Source organism: Chelonia mydas, chromosome 11, assembly GCF_015237465.2.
Source record: "Chelonia mydas isolate rCheMyd1 chromosome 11, rCheMyd1.pri.v2, whole genome shotgun sequence".
Classification (NCBI taxonomy): domain Eukaryota; kingdom Metazoa; phylum Chordata; order Testudines; family Cheloniidae; genus Chelonia; species Chelonia mydas.
In genome coordinates, this window is record NC_051251.2 from 49677265 (window position 1) to 49696065 (window position 18801).

General features: G+C 40.6%; 1 protein-coding gene across 6 annotated transcripts in view; it reads right to left on the reverse strand.

Annotated features, from left to right (window-relative positions):
• CALCRL (calcitonin receptor like receptor) overlaps positions 1 to 18102 on the reverse strand; it is a 96970-nt gene extending 78868 nt beyond the window's left edge. For 3 of the 6 annotated variants that reach the window (XM_043524800.1, XM_037912691.2, XM_007069903.4), the window contains exon 1: positions 17651 to 17933. The gene's annotated coding sequence lies outside the window, so the exon portion shown is untranslated. Of the gene's footprint in view, positions 1 to 17650 lie in introns of all 6 variants that reach the window. The other 3 variants (XM_037912690.2, XM_043524802.1, XM_043524801.1) reach the window with 3 other exon arrangements.
• Between the last annotated feature and the right edge of the window lie 699 nt (positions 18103 to 18801).

Here is an 18801-nt window from a genome sequence, read left to right on the forward strand (position 1 = left end):
AAAACTAATGTGCATGAGGGGGAAAAGGCAGTGCATTTTCACATTTGTTCCGTTGAAAGAACAAGAGGCAGGAGCTAAGGAATATGAAAATGTAGAGTTTGTTCAAAATGTCTGATATGGAAAGAGGTCAGGAGAAAACTGAAATGTTTCATAGATTCTGCTGAGTTTGGATAAATATCTGTGTTTTTCAGAAGCTGTTCCAAGAAATTAGGGAATCTCACAAGAACAGGCTTTTTAGAGATTTTTTCAGACACTTCCAGGTTATAAGTATGCCAGAAATAATGCAAGAGCTCCCTTTTTCCATGGTATTTTGGTACTTTGATTTCCAGTCCCTGTCTGAGAGTAGGAAATGCAGAGGCGTGTAAGCATTTAAAAAGGAAGATGAGTAAGTGAACTTTTTCCAGTTCTCAGCAAAGATTCTGTTTGAATTTTGGGTGAAGGAGAGAGCGGGTTCTGATTTTGTTCCAACCAGTTCACCCAATTCTACTTCAAATCCATTAATTAATGCTTTCTTAAAGGAAAACTTGGCAGGAGCAGCAGAGTTGCATTAGGCTTGTTACCAAATGGTTTTCTAACAACAGAGTCAAGCTCATTCTTTGTCACTGATTGGATCCTAACACAAGGTGCAGGCAAAAACAAAAGAAAACAAAAAGATTAATCTAGTTTTCAGGGTGAACAATAACAAAAGAATAGCCTCTTTGCACAGCATTCCTTCCTTCTGCTTCGGAAAACAACACAATAACTTACCAAAACATTGACAAAGGGGCCCCTTTACCAAATGACGAACATAATAGGCTTGACTAATACATGGTTTGTTTTGAAGAAGACAGTTCCAATTTTTCATTTGTTGTCCCTCAGTACTGAACATGTAACAGAAGGTTCTATTCTTGAAGTTCATCGCAGAACCAATTTCTTCTTGAGAGTTACAGAGAAGTGGGAATTCAGCTCCTAAAGAGCCACTAGGGATATGAGCAGCTGTGGAAAGATGGTGACCCAGGTCCCATAGTCTGGAGGGAAACACAGACACAGATCCTCAGCAGGTGTAAATTGGATGCTCCATTGAAGTCATGCCAATTTACACCACCAAAGGATCTGGCCCACAGAATCAAGTGGGACATAAAGGATATGAGAATAGGTGAAAACGTGAGTTCTATAGTTTCTAGCCGAAAACACCAAGAGAAAATAAGGTCTAGGTACCAGCAGATACATTATAGTTGTATTGTTTTCCCTTCCCTGTCTGTGCATCTGACAACTGGGCAGGAAAGGCAGTCGAATCTCTTCAGCCAACACACAGCAGTTGCTTGATAACTCCATGACCTTCCTGTTAAGACGAAGGGGCCGCAAACACACGTTAGAATCCCTATGACCTGTGACATCTTCAACACTGGAAGTTGTTGACCAACTGTCCAGTGTCAGGAAACAACTGTCTGCCTGTGACAAGCTGAATTTATCCCACCCTATGCCTATTTGTGCTCATTTATTAGGACACTGCTATCTACAGGGCTGTGCTTTAAATCAAATACCCCCTGTTTTGTAAGTTAGCTGTGCTAGTAAACATACTAATCATTTTCGGATTATATATATAGTCCTACTTCTCTTCCTGTTGATAATATGAAATTAGCCTCCAAAATTAGAACTGGATTGAAGAATGGCAGTTTCAGAAATCCTTGCAAACTTTCTTTGAAGTCTTAAAATTTTAAGTCTAATTCTCTGTGGCTGTAAATTTTGCACATCTAAGTTGAACCCATCGAGCTCCACCAGTTTATTCCAGCGGATAAATTATTCTGTTGGCAATATTTGAGCCATGAACAGCATAAGTTACATAAGCAAATTCTGTGAGCTCTTTCAGCTAGTTGCTTTCTAAGGAAACCTAGTTAATTTAAAACAAAACATCCCCATGTAGCTGTAGGAAGCCCCGTGTTAGATCATATTTTGTTCCTAATTTTTCCAAATGCTCTTTTAGTCACTGAAAGGCCTTGGGCAAAACTGCTTTCTACAAAATACTCCTTGAATTGTTTTTAAAGTTCAGAAAATAATTGCCTGCCTAGGTGCATTTAAAGATTGGCATGGATATTCTAGAAGGAACACATAACAAGCATGCAATGACAGAAATGTTGTTGATGGCTATAAATTAGATGCTTTATTTTTAAAATTAAGCAACTTTCACACTCCTTTCTTCACCATGCTATATTTCTGTATTCTTTACTAAATAGATACTAAGTAACTTCATGCTTAGTAAATAAAAACTAAATTACCCACATGACTCATCACTTGAAATGGACACACCACTGGCAAATGGACACACTTTGTATTCCATACATGTATATTCTTCAATATTGGCTTTCTTTCTTCCTCATGTCACCACTAGCTCCTTTTTCCATCATCAAGTTCCTCTGAATTGTTGATGATTTTGCAAACTTACTTCTGCATGTGTAGTGCTTACTCATGCAAGGAGTTGCACTGAAGAACATGGGATGACGTGTTTGAGTAAACTCTACTTTCATCTGGAGGGGTTGTGCAAGATCAGGCTCAAAGGTTGCATGCAGTGGATTTGGGAGATTTGGAGTGGGTGGGGGAAACATTGGCAGCATTGCCAGTTCCAACAAGAGGCCCATGGCAAACCTGACCATAGTTAACAATTTGGAAAAGGTTTCAGTGTATGAAGTCAACTCAAAACTCTTCCACGGGCACTTGCCACTAGTTTAGGTTTTAATTGTCTTACTGTATAAGACCCATCAAGAACGGAATCTGCATATCTGGATATTGTGTGTTGAATAAATTTAAAATCACTGGATTTTTCCCTTGTTCTTTCATGTGATGGAATAGCAGCAGTGGGTTGAGCAAGTCATCCAGTAGGATAAGTAAATGTTAGATAAGCTTCTCCTCACTGCTCTGTTGACCTCACTTCTGACATGCAACACTCTTAATTTTCCCGTCCTTGCCATCTATTACACAAAGACTACCAAGAATTTCATATTAAGTTGTCTTTGTTATATAGATAAATTGCCCTCTAGGGACAAGAATGAGACCACCACATTTATTTTCACATATTACTTAAGAAGATAAAGCATTTGTGCATGCTGGGAAACACTTTCAGTTGTCACCAAGTTGCAAATTCTCACCTACATGGTAATTCCTGAAATTCACCCCATAGTGGAAGAGCCTGGGAATTCCCACACCAAGAACTACCAGAGGCCCCCTCACTTCCACAACATTGCCTGACTCCTTCATTTCCCGTTAGCCCATAGTCAAACAGTTCTTGCAGGAGTCATGTTGCCCCAACCAGGACTGTCCTTGGATCTCTCAAGGAGAAGGAAGCTGCCCAATGCACTGAGCCCATATTTCAGACGGTAGAAGCAGCATATGATTTCTACAGGCTCTGTAATATTGGTGAGCTGATAGCTCCCACTTCTCACCCACTGCCTTTCCATCCAGATCCTGACCTGATCCAGACCTGATCCTGCACCCCTTGACATCAGTGGAAAAACTCCCATAGACTTCAGTGATGTAGGATCTAGACTGTGTGGAGCTGACATCCTGTGGAGTCCCCAAGGGAAAAGGGAGAATCATGCTATAAAGGTGGCAGTCCCTCTTTCTGTGTTCTCATGACAGCCTGGATCCATTAGGCTGACCAGACAGCAAGTGTGAAAAATTGGGACAGGGGGTAGGGGGTAATAGGAGCCTATTAAGAAAAAGACCCAAAAATTGGGACTGTCCCTATAAAATCGGGACATCTGGTGACCCTAGGATCCATGGGTGTAAAGATGATGCCCTCCAGCCATGAAAGGAGAGGGGAGCTTAAGAGCCACTTTATTAAAACTTTAAGTTTCAATGACAATCTTCACTACAAATACTCATCTTTAACCTCTAAATACCCGTCAGCTTGAATCTGGACCAGGCCACATAGCCAAAGTTGGTAGACAGTGAAAGTTACCAAATTTTTGTCAAGTTCATTCCAAAGGTATTAAGACTTTAGCCTAAGTAGGAAAGAAAGAAGTTCATTACTAAAATCAGAGGTAGAGGAGCATGAAATCTGAATGATAAAATGTTACTCCTTCAAATTCCAAGTTTTTGACATTTTGTTACAAATTCAGAAAGGACCCATTTCTGCATACATTTTTCAAAGTTGTATGCATTTTTATTAGCAAACGTGGGCCCAATTGCACTGGAAAATGGCTAAACTCCAGAAGGCCAAAGATACCTTCCACACTAAAACATTAAACGGGAGTAAACCTGAGAGAGAGACAGAAAAACTATTTTCTTGTGAAATTTCAAGAAATAGTTATTTTTGTACACATCTGTTCAGAACTCCAAAGTCAACAGCCTGAGCTATTCTTGCTTATTTTCATTTTACTAATTACACTAGAACTAATTTACAGTTTGTAAGTTTTCCTACTCATCCCTTTATTACCTTAGCACATATTTACAGCTACCAGTGATGATACAAGTAAAAATATTGAACAGAATTTTTCTCCAGAATCTTTTAATACAATGTATTTTACCATTCAGTTAGAACTTGCCATAGAAGAACATTTATAGTAATAGTCTTACAGCATTATAATAGGCCACTGGCAATTGAAGGAAACAGGAAATATAGTTGGTTTATAGTAAGATTGCACAAGAAAACAACATTGTCTTGGCTATCCTGTAGTAGCTCATAGTCCTATAGGAGAACAACCAATCAGCAGACTTTTATTGCAGCTAGAGGGCAGGAAAGGACCCCATGTAGTTTTGGGCTGCACATGCAGACCTGTCACAAGACAGAGGTAACACCAGTTGCCCTTTGCATAAGACTGGTTCAACCACCCAATGAATACTGTGCTCAATTTTGCGACCTTTATTACCAAAAAATATTGACAAATGGAAAGGACCATCTAAACTGGTGTGGGCTAGGTGGGATGGGAAAAGATAAATATGCCTAACTTAGTTACAAGATGATTAAAGGTAGATTTTACATCTCTCAAATATTGTTAACACCAAAAGGAGTGAGAGGAATTATTTTGCATTTAAAGGCAGTATATGACTAGAAAGAATAGGGCCAAAAGGAAAACTCTAGACTAAATCTCAAGAAAAATGTAATGACGACTAAATGTATTATACACCCAAGAGATATCATGGAAGCCTCATCACTTGGCATGTTTAAGACTAGCCTGATTGTACTAATAAATGTAAAATAGGGAAGAATTGTTCACTAGCATCGATATGAAATGGATCAGCTAACAGGTCTCTTCCATCTCTACATTATGTGGTTCTATTATCTCCAGGAAGACAAAGATACCGAATAAACACTAAGTTCTTTTTGCTTCAGCCTTAACATATTAGAATCTATATGTAATTCAATAAAAAAGTCTCTGTAACAGACAACTAAAATCTTGTAATGGCCTAGATAGAAGTTCACACATCTTCTCTCTGTTTGGACATACTTTGATCAACAGGAACACAGGATCCCATGGTGTTCTAATTAACCATCTGCTAAACTCCAGAACTCATTCCAATTGTTTTGTTGCTGGATTAAAATATTGTACAAGTACATGAGAAATATAACAAAACTACTGTGAGCTCATGCCATATACAACTGCATCATTTTATTCATGTGTGCATGTAAACAAGTGGCAGCAGCTTATGAAGGGTTGTGGAGTACTAGGTTCACCTTGGACAGATGGTCCTAAATATATGAGCAGAGCAGAGGGATCCTTCAAGGATTTAAACCTATGGTGGCCAGAGACCTTCCATTCAATTATTTTGTCCAGAAGGAACTTTCTACTCTTCTATGAAGACCATTTTTGAGCCTACGGTCCATACGCGCCCCCATCACTGCAGTAGTCGTTATTTCCCTCATTTGCTTTAATCTTCCCCATTTTCAATACTTTTATCAGATTTGGTGCTGCCGATCTCATGATTTTATTGTCTCATGATGGTCTCACATATTCAATGTTTTTATTAAAGCCCAACTTCTGTAGACACCTACTTGTGAGACTCTGAGCTTTCATATACACATACACACACAGAATGTTTATAGCCCATATAGTTTGGGAGAAAAGTTGAACAGATGAACCCTAAAGGCTCACATCTAGGTTAAGTTTAGGAAAAAAATATTTTAAAAATTCATGATTTTTAGGATAATCTCATGATTTTGGGGTCCTGACTGAGGATTTTTGAAAAACACATGGGTTAGGGAGGGGTGGTGATGGTGGCTATCAATATGGCATTCTGTCCTGAGGAGGTAAGGTTATGAAAGAGGACTCACACTCTAGCAGCTGCCTATCACACTGCATCATCTTCCTGGGATGATCATTTTTCTCCCAGTAGGCTGAGAACATTAACTGGAAATGGGGCCTAAAATCTTTCCTGAATCTAGAACCTCTGGGTGCTGACTCCACAGGACCAGTATAAATTCAGTTGTATTGCTGGTACTCTTTCAAAATGTTCCAGTACCCCCCACACACTGGAGCACCTGCCAACCATGGAGACTACAGTCATTTTGCTCTCTATCGGACTGATCCTGAAGTACTGCCAAGTCCTTCACTGTGTTGTAATGTGACTCCTGGAAAAGCTTAGCATGCCAGCAGATTGGTGTTATCTCCATATCGCTAAATAAAATGTGCCCAGCTGAACTCTATAGGCCAAATTCTGCCCTTGAATGTGCACAAATAGCTCTCATTGAGCTCTTCTTGTGTATATTTATAGTGTCTGGGAAATAATTTAAGAAAAATAGAGGGTAAGGCAGCTGGCCCGGGGGCTAGTTCTACAAAGTGAGAGATTCAGGATGGCTCCCTGATCTAGCTAGAATCTAGCATTCAGCATCTGCGGGAGGGAAAGAACTCTCATAACATGCTGCCGTGGCCTCTCTAGCCAATACAGGAATGACACGGATGAGGTTTGAAGACAGCCCTAGACACTTCTTTCGGCCAGAAATTAAGTTGCTGCAATGGGAGAAAATAACTGACAGAGTCCTAAGGGAATCCTTGGACCCCGAAAGGCAATAAGACAGCATGAATAAATAAAAGGAGAGGCTGCTCCCAGGGCTTATTTGTTTGGCTTTCCAACCCCAATAGTTTTCTTGCTATTTCTATAGGCAGTTTTATTTCTTTAAAAAAAAATAGAATAGGGATGATCTAAGTCAGTTCCGCAGCGTTTCTATTTTTTGCACTGACATCTAATTTTAATGTCAATATTAATCAGGCTGTTATGACTTAGTAGACTGGGTAACATGCTCATTATGATAAAAGAAACAGAACCTTTCAGATCTTCATTAGTAACTGATGGATTAGCATGAGTTCTGCAACAACTGGGGAGAATCAGAGCACTCAGACTACATTAAGCATACGTTTTTTCTGATTGACATCAATGGGCCTTAAGCATTGGTGAGCTGGAGCCGGTTCACACCAGTTCACTAGAACCAGTTGTTAAATTTAGAAGCCCTTTTAGAACCGGTTGTTCCGCGAGGGACAACTGGTTCTAAAAGGGCTTCTAAATTTAACCGGCCAAAAGTGGCGCCTTAGGCACCGACTCCATGGCACCGACTCTTAGGCACCGACTCCAGCCCTGGAGCACCCAAGGGGAAAATTTGGTGGGTGCAGAGCACCCACTGGCAGCTCCCCGCCCCACCCCTGGCCCCAGCTCACCTCTGCTCTGACTCCTCCCCTGAACACACCGCCCCGCTCTGCTTCTCCCCCGCCCCGGCTTCCCGCAAATCAGCTGTTCGCGCGGGAAGCTGGGGCGGGCTGAGAAGCAGGCGGCGGCTTCTCGCTCATGCCCAGGGAGGCAGAGGTAAGCTGGGGCAGGAGGGGGGGGGCGCAAGGAGGGCCGCCCGCCCCGCAGCAGGTAACCCGGTGGCGGGGGGCAAGCAGGGGAACCGCTCCCCACCCCAGCTCACATCCGCCACCCTCGGCCTGAGCGCGAAGCCACCGCCTGCTTCTCAGCCCTCCCAGGCTTCCCACCGAACAGCTGATTCATGGGAAGCCGGGGGAGGGGGCGGAGAAGCAGAGCAGGGCAGTGCGTTCAGCGGAGGAGGCGGGGTGGAGGTGAGGTGATCTGGGGCCGGGCGCGGGGTGGGGAGCTGCTGGTGGGTGCTCTGCACCCACCAGATTTTCCCTGTGGGTGCTCCAGCCCTAGAGCACCCAGGGAGTCGGTGCCTAAGGCACCACTTTTGATGTGATCAGTGGAGGAGTGGCCGCTCCCCCTGCTCCCCACCTAGCTACGCTCCCCCAACCCTAGGAGCCAGAGGGACCTGCCGGATGCTTCCTGGGAGCTGCCCCAGGTAAGCACCGCCGGGACTCCCCACCTCGCCCCCCAGCAGGTCCCTCTGGCTCTTAAGGGTGGGGTGGGGTGGGCACCCAGTACGGTGGCCCACGAGACCCTCCTGCCCGGTTCTGGGGGCAGTTAGGGGACATGGGAGGTGGGTGGATGGGACAGGAGTCCTGGGGGGTCATCAAGGAATGCAGGAGTCCCGGGGGGCGGGGGTGGGCAACGACCCCCTGGTGGGGTGAGGAGGGAACCCGTTGTTAAGATTTTGGCAGCTCATCACTGGCTTCAAGGATGTGCTTAAATGCAGTGCTGAACTAGGTCAGTAAAGAGTAATATGGTGCAATAAGGACCACATTTAACAAGAAAGAGAGAAATAGGAAATAGCCAAGTGGAACATACCAAAATAACCTTGAAAGAGGAACCTTAGCTTTGATATCTCCTGAAATGATTTGTTTTAAGCATTCAACCTTTAATAACACACTAACAGCTTCCCCATGAGTTAAAAAATCTCGTTTACCAAACATGTCCAGGTTAGGGTTGCCAGGCATCCAGTTTTCGACTGGAACACCCGGTTTTTTACATTGCTGACTGGGCTGTTAAAAGTCCAGTTGGCAGTACAGTGGGGCTAAGGCAGGCTCCCTACCTACACAGCTACCGGAAGCGACTGGCATGTCCCTGCGGCCCCGAGGTGCAGGTGCGATCAGGGAAGCTCCATGCGCTGCCCCCACTGCAAACACCACCTCCGCAGCTTCCATTGGTCAGGAACTGCAGCCAATGGGAGCTGTGGGGCTGGTGCCTGCGGGCATGAGGGCAATGCACAGAGCCTTCCTGGCTGCCCATGTACCTCGCGGCCACTTGCTGGGAGCCATAGTAAGTGCCACCAAGACCCCGTATCCCCTCTCACACCCGAACTCCCTTCCGAAGCCCAACGCCCTGCCCCAGCCCTGGGCCCCCTCCTGCACCCCAAACCCCTCATCCCCAGCCCCACCCCAGAGCCCACCTCCCCAGCTGAAGCAGTCCCGCACCCCAACCCCCTGCCCTAGCTTGTTGAAAGTGAGCGAGGGTGGGGGACAGAGAGCGATGGAGGGAGGGGGGATGGAGCGAGTGGGGTGGGCGGGGCCTCAGAGAAGAGGCCAGGAAGGGGTGTTTGGTTTTGTGCAATTAGAAAGTTGGCAACCCTAGTCCAGTTACAATGGATAAGTCTGTTCTTCTCAAGAACGGCTTTTCAAGAAGGATGCAACAACTGGGAATTTCTCCTTTTCATCGTACAGTTATTTGCAGAAAGGGTTTCCTCTCCCCAACAGCTAGATGTGTGTTAAGAGCAGACACTTATCTTTTATTTAAAGGAAGGATACAGCAGAGGTTAGTTTCATATACATGAGCCAATATAGGATAAGCTTTTGGCAGTGTTGTCAAGCTGTCCTGTTAGTGCCTGGCAAAATGACTCACTGGACATCATCACAGGAAAGGAAATGGAACAGAATAAAAACGGAACAGGACGGGGGCTTAAAGAGGAAAAAGAGTAGGGAGAGAAAGGAAACAGGACTGTTTAACGAGGTTACAATTTCTGTACCTGTGTAAGATAATGATATTTAACAGCCTGTGATGGTTCTGGGGGTACCCAGGATTGTGAGTCTCCTTGTCGGCCCCTACTTCGAGTGAGAGGGGCCGTGCGATGATGGCTAACACCACCAGCCCATTAAAAGAAAAGGAATACTTGTGGCACCTTAGAGACTAACAAATTTATTTGAACATAAGCTTTCCTGAGCTACAGCCCACTTCATTGGATGCATTCAGCAGCCACTCAAGCACTCTCTTTCAGGCTAGGCCAGCCTGCTCTTTACCCTGCAGGGGAACAATAGATGCACCCAGTTCCTGAATCTCTTTGAAGCATCGCCCTGTGATATCCAGCCCCTGATGCTGGTTACTCACAGAAAGCCCAGCTCCCCTGCCCCCAAAGGAGCAGGATACCCCAGTTTACTAGTTTTACTTTAAACCACCACTTCTGTATAACACACAGCATTCACAATAGAAAAAGAAAGAGAGTATTTCAGAAACGGTGGCAATTCTGCTGGAAATGGTTACAATGCAAACTATCATCATAAAACACTCCCCTGGGCCTTAACTTATTAACCGTTACCTTTCCTATTTAAAAAAGTAGGTTTTCCCTCCAAAGTTCAGTCTGTTCCACGGCTGGCTGGCTTCGCAGAAATCAGGATACGTTTTTCACAAGAACATCCCTTCTCCTCAGGATGTCTCCTCACTAAAAGGATATAGAGTGCCTGTACTGAAACAACCTTTTGTCTTTATTCAAAGGTAGGGTGATTCCCTGGCAGTTGTAATGTTCCTTGTTTGCAGTTATGTCTGATAGTTTTCCATTGAAAGTCTTGGGATGAAGGAAGGCTAGGCAAATGTGCGTTGCATTATACCACCAGCGAAGCTGGGTGGAGCGACAATTCCTTCCTTCTGGGATGGAGCATCACCAAGACATATTAGCCCCTGGTCATTAACTTATTTTTATAAAGCATATTTTCAGGATAGTTATATTATTCCTTAAATATTACCCATACTGAAATCTCACAATGATTATGAATCTTGACAAGTTATGAACTCTCTGTAGATGCCTTACATGCTACTCTTTATGGATCAATACTCTGCCAGGCATGTGTTTGGTGTAGTGAATTTGTCAGGTCTGAGTTGAGAATTGTTCACAAAGAACAGCGGTCTCTTTGCCAGGGGGCCTGTGTATGACACAGCAACTTTGCAGTGAAGCTACAGGCTTGTATTGCCAATTGTTCTTAGAACTTTTCAACTACCAGCATAGTCTTGAGATTCATCAGTCTTTCCATTTATTTATATCATGTGTGCTCTGGTCTCATTTATAGGTAGATCAGGGCATCACAGAATTTGCTGAGCAGGTTTCCAGAGAAGGCTAGTAAGGTATTCCATTCAGTGTGTACCCCCTATACAGTCATATGGGCATAACTTCTCCATCTAAGTTCATGGACTATAAACAACAATATCTGTAGCCTCCTCCATAAAGGAAACAAACAGCCACAAAGTGAAACTTCATCATTTAAATGAGGGGGGAATTGAAATGCTCTGGAAAATATACCTATACAGTATAGGAGAAGTAGACATAAAGGAATTATTTTTGGCAATGCACTTATTGAGAACAACTGTACTTCTGTCCATTGCAATATGAATCTATACATCCAACTTAAAACCCACCAGAACATAATGACCACGTCAGACACAGCCCTCAAACTATCTCAGCAGCACACTGACATGACTCTTTTGCTTGCAAAAGTATGGAGTTGACTTCTTGTTCTGATTGGTAGAATTGGTAGAATGTGTAAAAGTTCCTCTACTCAAAATATTTTTACAATGAAAGAGCCATATCTATACAAGCTATTATGTTACTTTGGGCAAGAATGAAATAGAAAACAATATATGGATTGTCTCAGTAAACACATGTTTATGATAACCTACTGCAAAGCATCTTCCTGGGCTCAGAGTAACTGCAAATGTGTTACTTGTGTGACCAAACTTCCCACTGACTAAAATGAGAATTTGGGTTTGCAAGGAAGACTTCTGGAACTTACTGTAAAATGAGTCCAGATAGTATACTCTCACAGAAGCTATTAGTAATATTAGAAACAAAGCTGGCTCCAATACCTTCCCTGACTCAAAACTGAGCTTTGGGGTTGAAATTTCTCATCCTGTACCAGATGCAGATCTACAGTTGTATTTTATCATGATTTCAAAATTCTGAAGGGATACCGAACACTGGTAAAATGGTATATAGCAAAACAAAATATCCTAAGATGCAAAATGGCATGCTTGAGAAATCATCTTGGAAAATGCCTGAGAAAGGGAACATTTTTCAATTGTACATTCTGCACCCAAATCTCAGATTTATACTAGTTTCTAAAATATTTCTCACTTTTAGACCCCACAGTGACACCTGCTGGATTCAATGAACTGAAGGGTGGATGTCCCCATTATACAGAAGGCTGCACGATCATCCCTGAAAAGGTATGTCTATATAGTAAAATAAGACTATACAACAATTTCCTTTTCTGTGTATAGCAGGTATCCACTGAAATACACAATCCCATTCATGGCGAAGCAGGGTAAGGGGCTCACTCTGTTAAGATAGTCATTGAAATACATCAAAAGAGAATTATTGGATGTAAGATGTTGGAAACAAATTACATTTTTGCTGTCATCAGAAACAGATGGGAATAAATATTTTTAAAAATCTCAAAACAAATGAATATTTATACAAATCTAACTGCAAAGGAGATCCCAGCACAATATTTTAATTGGTGTTAGGTTCTCCCCTCCACTCACCAAAGTATATTGATTAACCAATAGCTTAATGCACTCAAATCAGTTATTACCTACAATGTTTTTCTATAACAGCCATCATCATTATACACACAAAAGAGACAAATAAGAATATAACGAGTTCCATTTTATGTAATTCCGTACTACTACAGTTCCTGCAGTTTTCAAATATGGAATTAGCATTAAAGAGTTCTCGATAATGTTGAAAGAAGGGTTTTAATTACTATGGTACCAATTAGACTATTAAGAGTAAATATAATTTACTAAACACTAAAGAGATCATTGCTTTAAAAATAAAAATGTCTATAGAATATTCTTTAGAAAAAAGTTTAATCATCACTGTGTTTAATTCATAGTACTTGGTATTCCAGTTTGAGCCTGGCTAATACAAGCTATATTCTGCAGTTCTTACTCAGACAAAATTCTCCTTGAACTCAGGGGGAATTTGCTTGAGTAAGACCTGCAGGATCTAACCATGTATCAATTGACATCTTCTAACATTCCATTAGTTGTTTATTTGTCAGGTATGGTTTAACGATGTTCCAAGCAATCTGAACTTCTTGGAACAGATCCTCAGCTGGTGTAAAATGGGACATTTCCTTTGAATTGAACAGAGATATGCTGATTTATATCATCTGAGGTGCAGTAAACACATTACTTAGTTTAAGTCAAGCCATTTTTCAAAAAAACTTAGTTCACTTTAGAAATAATGAATTTCAATTGTATCTTATCCTGGAAAAGCTGCTCTAAATAAATCACTCTAATCCTACTGGACAATACATACTGTAACAATGATTAAAAGTGTTTGCACAGAGGTAGGGCAGAAAAAAGAATAGCTTTGCTGGGAAAATGTAAACACCATAAACAAGCCAGAGGAACCAAAGGCAGATATGCATGAGAAATAACTGAGAAAACAAGACTTTGATTGAAAATGCAAAAGTTAACTCTTCCAAGTCTGCTTCTGTTTCAAGAATAGAACAAAGAAAATGCTGCAAAAGCAAAGATACTCAATGAAAACTAATTTAATTCATATTTATAATTCTGGAGCGTTTAGAGTTCTCTAAACAGAAATTAGATAAGGAATGGTCTAATTTCTGCTTCCCTCTGTGTAATGTATATATATTATACTGAAGATATCTCACTAAAAATAAGATACTGTAGAGTATTTTAATTGATGCTACCAAAATAAGTACAATTTAAAGAGAAAGGGGTTTGACCATTAATGGGACAAATTCTCCATGTTTTATCTGGTTTACAAAAACCAAAAATGGCACTGAACTGTATTCAATTCCAAATATTGATCCTTGTGCCTCGTATTTTTTTTTTCTGAAGAACACAGGAATTGAATAGACAAACCGGATTAGATCCAATTTGCATGACATCTTTTAAAAACAGAATTTCTCTGATTATGTCAGAAATCATTAATCAAATCATGAATGAAAAACAGCATGGTGCGGACAACAACAGAAACCTATCAGGGTTTTCTCATTTGAAAGCTATTTTCTTGACAAAAAATCAAGTGTAGTCTGGTTGTAGAATTATTCACTTGTTCCTAAGCACAATGCTATGCTACAATAAATTCCAAAATTCTGGAACGTTATACATTAAAGTCTTAAACATTTCCCCTCCTAACTGAGAAACTAAGCCTAGAGAAGGTGTTTTCAATAAGCATACCTCTTAATCAAGTACACTTTTTGATCTAAAGTTGATGCAACACCAATGACAAGTTATTGTACATGCTTTTACAGCAGAGGTGAATTTGGGCTGTGAGTTTATTCCAGTATTCTGTATACATTCATAAATGACAGCTAAACAGTATGCATAGAAGGAATTTTACTACTAAAACCAAGATAACTATAAACAAATGCACAGAAGAGAACAACTTCTTAAAGAAAGCTTAAATCAAGTAGCCTACAGAAATGTAGAAACTAACGTTTCACTGACATTGCTCATCTTTAATATATACTATAACACTTACTAGAAATATATTTTTAATATCACTGCATATATTTTAATATTGGAAACAGACTGGGTTCAGTATTTTCTTAGAGGAAGTTACTGAAGTATTCAAATAAGTTTTCCTTTGTGATTTATGAAAGCTTTGTGGGTCCAGTCCTACAGAAGCCTCACACGAGTAGTTCTACGGCAGTCAATGGAACTACTTACATTTGCAAGAACTAAACTGAGCAAGTATTGGCAGGACAGGCCGGTTTTATTCTTTATTTCCTGCTATCTGGATTCAGACACCTTTACGCATGTCGAGTAGTAACTTACTCCATGAGCAATCCTATTGAAATCAATGGAACTCTTCAGAGAATAAGGTAATGCTCACCAGGCAGAATCTGACCCCCACTGAATTTTGATTAAATAAGTTTACTCAGTACTTTCAGACTTAAAATGAATAATTAATATAATTTTTTTTTTGAAATTACTAAAAAAAGTCTATCAGCAGCCTGTCAGTAAAAAAACAAAACGGTGTAAGGGGAGACATCCTGACATCTGTGATGCAGTTAATTCCTCAGCACAAAACTAAACCTGACTATAACATGCACACCTTAGGTGAAATGCTGGTCGGTGGAAAAACACTCATGGACTTCAGTGGGGCCAGGACTTTATCTGTTGTACCAAATCAGAAAAAAAAGTTGTTTTGTTGGGAGAAATCTTGCATTTTTGAAAATTGAGCAGAACTCCCACTGAAGTCAATGAGAGTTTTGCCTGCTGAGGCTCAGTGTATTTGCGTTGAATCCCAGAGCACGATATCACTGAGCTTGAATAAGCCTGGGAGAATCTGAATGTTGAGTACCACAGAATTTGGTCCTACCCCTGGTTTGTAGTCAGGTGTACTTAATACCTTTCTTTTGTACATCAAATCATTTGAGCCAAATTGCTCAGCATCACTGGCAGGTTATCGCGTATAAAATATGCTAATCATTTTTGATTAGGGCCTTGCTCCTGCAAACACACACACGCTTAATGTTGCACGTTTGAGTAGTCCAACTGAAATCTCTGGTACTACTCACTTGAGCAAAGTTAAGCTTGTGAAAGATTGGAGCCTAAACCATTTAGCGGAAACAGTTGTTGTATCCAATTATTTCTAGTATTCAGTTAATTAAAACAACATTAGCACTGATTTCTGTATTTTTTTATTGTTTGATTTTATCAACTCTAAATGCCTTTTGCCCCACACCTATTGCGAGTTTGGGACTGATCCTGGGATCACTGACAGTTTGACCTCAGTGGAAGCAGAATCATACAATTAAATACAGTAACTGGCTAAAACATGGTGCCTACAATAGATAGTATTACCATGTCTGAACTACTACATTAATCACACATGCAAAATATATGTGAAGTAATACACAACATACAGCTGAACACATCCTCCCTCATGCTGCCGATTTCTGTGTGTTCTTTAAAGCAGTGGTTTTCAACAGGGGTCTGCAGACTACGTCTAAGGGGTCTGCGAAAGACAAACTAAAAACGAACTGAACAGAATTCAACTATATAAGCAGACAATAGATTTCCAAAGAGCTCTGTACCTCCAGTCGAAGTTTTCTAGGGGTCTGCAAATAAAAAAAAAGGTTGAAAACCACAGCTTTAAAGAAAAGATGCAGCCAATAAAGCCGACTATCAGTCATGCTGATCTAGATAAGTGTAACTCCTTTGATTTCAATGGAATTACTCTAGATTTAGAGGCAGTGTAGCTGAGAGCATAACTGAGCCATTTATAAAGCATCATACTTAATTGTTAAATCCCCCACAGTTGCAAATGAGTGACTAGGTTCCATGATATATGAAGATTACTCTCATTTGCAGCAGATTGAGCCTGGCCCCAGGTATTAAATGTGAATTTATTAAGGTAAGATAGTAACAACACAGACGCTTCTATGATTTACCTTCAAAATGTGAGTAGGGGCTAACTGAATTATTGCAGGACAATGTCTCATTTGTCTCTCCTATTTACACTGTTACTGCTATTATTTCTCAACATAGATTTCCAGTACTAGCATACATTTTCACGGGGGTTTTGATCCATGATACCAGCGCGCCCCCGCCATCATACTTATACACACATGCAGCAATTGACTAACAAAGGTAACTGATCATAGGAATGTGGCTTCATGGATACAGACAGGAAATACTACTTCTAAATTAGAAAGTTATATCCTCTCTAGGGCAAACAAGATAGATACCGAACTTTAGTGTCAGCTTAACCCTTTATACAAAAATGCACCCACTCCAATCATACATTTCCAGTTTTCCACATTGCAATGGTTTAATAAGTGGGGGAAAGGAGGAAACATTTTTTTAAACTGATCAACACCGAAGAAAAAACTAAACCACCAAAACCCCCCCACCCCCAAACCAAAATTTAACCCCCCCCACACACACACAGGGAAAAGAAACATTGAAAAAAAGAAGGGTGAAAAATACCCTCACCAAAAACTGACAAACACAGAGTTATTTTTTCCTTAAAAATGACAAAACCCTTTTAAATTCTGTTATAAAGCAGCAAGGAGTCATTCTGGTCTAACTCAGATGTAATCTCTTTCTCCTGTACAATAACAATGAAAATCCAGTAAAGAAAACTGCTCTGCTTTTATCACTTAATTCTTCCTCTCTTGCAAGAACCCCAGTTGTCCTGAATTAGTTTTAAGGACTATTTCCCAACCAGTAAAGCCCTAATCCTCTCCAGATGCAAATTCTGAAACCTGATCAGCTAATATTAGGGTTTGTGAAAAAATCCTTTAAGTGCTGACTTGGGTGTCTTGTTTGTATCATTCTTTTTACCAATACAACTTTTGATAAATTTGTTAAATATTTTAACAATAATATCAGTTATAAAATCAGCTCAGCATTTGTTCAATAAAAAACATAAACAAAGACTTTTTTTCTTATAGCTCTACCTCTGCAGATTACCAATATGCTCAGGTTAAAAAGCAAGCAGTTCCTCCTTATAATATTAATATCCATTTTGATAAGTATATTCAGATGCCACAGAGATGTCACTCTTATTTAATACAGTAAATCTGTTTTAATCTGTACTCACCAAACACAGTTCCTTTGAAAAAAAATTCAAATAAATTCTTGGATCTCAATTTGATTTTTGCCTTTCAATTTATGAAACAGTGTGATTCTCCCCCTCCCCCCAGCAAGGTGGAGAATGATAAAAGACCTACAATCTGATCCTGCAAGCTGGGTATAAATCCAGTTTATCAGAGCCTGATGATCCAAATGTAAGAGGTTACTTCTGGTCTTCTGTGGAGAGAGGGGTTGCTCTGAGGAGAATTGGAAGGGTTGTCAGATTGTAAGTGATCAGCAGCAGAAGGGAAACATCAGAGCTTCCTGTTACATCACTCTGACCCCGCCTGCATTTAGTATTAAATTTCTTTCTTTCTCAAATAGCACACCCCCAGAAAGCAATGCTCCTCTAATATTCCCAGACAAGAACTGGAGACAGCCTGAACACTGACATGTTTCATGTGGTATCCAAATGTATTGTTCCTAGTGAAAGCTAGTTTACTTTCACCTTCACTGAGATCTGTTGAAACTTGCCATCCAGATAAACTAGTGCCTTGAAGTGAATCTGAAAATATTCATTCTGTTCCAAAAAGGGGGCTTAATTGCTTGTTTTTTCACATATCCACTCAGTGGAGCATGCCCAGTTTAAAACAAGTTCGAGATAAATAAACCAACCTAAATCTTTACTTATAAACAAAGAATGTAAGACAATAGCTGCATTATTCCTTACTACCTCAGTGACCTGACCGTCTCTGACGGAATCCTTTCTACAGATGACAGCACTGTATGTTGCTCTAGGCATTTGACTGTTAAGTGCTGAGAAGACATACCCAGAAATAGTTTAATATTTGAAGAATAAAATTATGTTAAAGATCAGAATCAAATCTCCACATGCAGACAAATATTAAATTAAAACTACCAGGCTGTTACTGTCTCACCCCCCCCTTTTTTTTTTTCAGTTGCAAAAAATAAAAAATAAAATAAAATAAAACTGAGATTGCATGAGTGCAAGAGAAAATATCAAGGTAAATTAAAATAAAATTGGCCATGTGAATCATTGCTAGACAGAATTCAGACCTACATTTTCCAAAGTGGCTAGTGATCTCAGAAATGTTAATTTTTGGTTGCCCCGCTTGAGAATTCTTGAGAACATATGAGTTTAGAACTTGAGTCAAAGGT